The sequence below is a fragment of the Sycon ciliatum genome, unplaced genomic scaffold (assembly GCF_964019385.1).
Source record: "Sycon ciliatum unplaced genomic scaffold, ocSycCili1.1 SCAFFOLD_2732, whole genome shotgun sequence".
In the NCBI taxonomy this organism is placed as follows: domain Eukaryota; kingdom Metazoa; phylum Porifera; class Calcarea; order Leucosolenida; family Sycettidae; genus Sycon; species Sycon ciliatum.
The window spans coordinates 1-2500 of NW_027044514.1; the positions used below are offsets into that span (position 1 = coordinate 1).

The 2500-nt window shown below is 47.4% G+C and overlaps 1 long non-coding RNA gene across 1 annotated transcript in view; it reads left to right on the top strand.

Annotated features, from left to right (window-relative positions):
- The first annotated feature begins 438 nt into the window (after positions 1 to 438).
- LOC135830388 (uncharacterized) overlaps positions 439 to 2500 on the top strand; it is a 3216-nt gene continuing 1154 nt past the window's right edge. The window contains exons 1-2 of the long non-coding RNA XR_010556027.1: positions 439 to 569; positions 975 to 1064. This is a non-coding gene — a long non-coding RNA (uncharacterized LOC135830388). The remainder of the gene's footprint in view (positions 570 to 974; positions 1065 to 2500) is intronic.

The window sequence follows — 2500 nt, forward strand, 5'->3', positions numbered from 1 at the left end:
AAAGTCCTTGTGGCATTTTTTTGTAGACAGGCTTGCACTGCATGTAGATCTCGTGTGCTCTGCACTTCGCATGCGAGAAGTCACGCACAGCCGCGGTGAGGTTGGTCGCGTGTGTGCAGCAGGATCCCACGCGACTGCGGAGTTGCCCCCTTGCTCGAACCCAGACAATAATAAGGGGATCGGTCTATTCCAAACATTTTCTGCGGGGAGGACCCCCAGACCCCCCTTTAAGATGGCCCTTCGGCCGCTCCGCGGAAGCAGCCTCCGGCCCTGCTCCCTCCCTCCCTCCCTCCCTCCCTCCCTCTCTCTCTCTCTCTCTCTCTCTCTCTCTCTCTCTCTCTCTCTCTCTCTCTCTCTCTCTCTCTCTCTCTCTCTCTCTCTCTTCAGCTTTGTTGATGCACCTTGATACTAGTATCTGTCTAAAATCATCACCTGTCAACTGTTATCTTGCTTTGTAGGGTCGTCACAGGAAAGTCGGAACTGCCTCAGCCGATCAGCGAATCAACTGCCTGGCGAGACTCTGCGTACGAAGACATTGAGGACAACAACTTTGTGCCACCACCGAATAGGTATGCGTGGACAGTGTAACAAGAACTGTCAGAAAATGATTCCTGCGAACGATTTTTAATTTAGGACTTGCTACGAGACTTTAAAATTATCTGAAGTGTAGTGGTGCTGTGACCTTTCAGGGGGGGGGGGGGGGGGGGGGGTCGGACACGCTACGGTCACTACGGTATTGACCGTACCAATTTTTGCCCCCGGGTAGCCCATGGATCATGCAAAAGCACTGACTTGGAATCTAAATTCCGAACATTTTCATGAGTGTATCATCAGCACATACACTACACCTCCCAACAAGTAAAACTGTACCTCAGATGGCTGACCGCACCACCTTAAATTACCTTCCGATGCCCCTGCTTTTTCTGGAACCTTCAATACCTGATTGTCGGCTTTGCTGTCCTTTCAATTCACAGGCAAGCACAGGAAGCAAGCTCAGCACCTGTCGTGGATAGTGACTATATGGTTCCAACCGACAACAATGCCGCTGTGCAATCTGGATCACTGTAAGTCGTGGGACTTTGTCGATCAACCCTGCACATAGATAGGGCTCGAACGTGCTACTTGGGTGTCGCAGACTCAAGACTAGTTTTTGTATGGTGGAGGACACCGGGTTCAAGCAGTTTATCCCATACGTGTGTGCACTTCAATGTGACTTGGGTGATCAAGCGGTCTGAAATACACCATTGGGTGAGGGGCCCATCGCTCATACAAACCGTTGTGTCCTAGTACCCATGCACACACACAACCAGCCAGCACAAGTAGGTTGCAGAAAGACCGTTGAGCAAGAGCATGCGCCGCGAGTATGATAATGCTGGAGCCACTAAAGTAGACATAATTATTACTACAGGTGGAATCCTGATAATTCGAACCTCCAAATGCCAGCAAAAACTTCTAATTATCCGGACATTCTAATTATCCAAACATGAATCCACAACACAATATGTATGTCAAAATGCTCCCATGGTCACGCAGAGTTGCGCTATGGACCTTAGACACAGATTTCACGGATACTGAACTGACCAGCACAGCCTGCTCATGGAAACTGAACTGACCAGTACAGTGTACAGTGAACTTCGAATTACGCTTTGCTAACTTTGAATTATCAGCACAAATCCCACACATATTCTATAGAAGTGGAATCCGTAGAACTTCGAATTAACCGGACATGTCCGGCTCGAGGTTCGAATTATCAGAATTTTTTATGTGGGAATCGTATTGACAGAAATCGGTCCTGGAAAACTTCTAATTAAGCGGTATGTTCGAATTAAGCCTTATTCGAATTATCAGGATTCCACCTGTACTACTACATGCTGGATACACGAGTACGTATAGAACGCAAACATGTAGCTGCTATAGGCATCCTGTACCACCTAACCACCTTGGCTCAAATAAACCCAGTGGAAAAGTGGAACCAATTTGTTGGAAAGTCATAATATCATGACTTGTGACATAATCACATTCAACCCTACACTGGTAGTTATCAGTGTGACGATGTTGCTGCTGCTGACTGAGCCTGCAGGAAATTCTTCGGTGTTGCAAGCCATGCAAGCCATGCATGCAACTACATGTACTACAAGAAACTGTAGGTGTGAGCAGTGCATGTGCATTGTGTGAGCAGTGCATGTGCATGGTGTCCACTGTACGTTGTTACATGTATGATGATCAGTATCATGTTAACTATGCAGGGGCGTCGGAAGGTATTTTATTGTGGTACGGTCAGCCATCTGAAGTACAATTTACTCGTGGGGAAGGGATGGCTCAGCCGAAAATTTTGGGAATTTAGAGCCCATTTTATTGATCCACGGGGTACTTGGGGTAAATAGTGGTACGGTCAATACCGTAGTGACCACCGTACCGTGTGCGACGTCCCTGCTATGTACTCTAGTATTGCTGTCACAAAGAGAAGAAAGGATAATCTGACGTCACAAAGAGAAGAAAG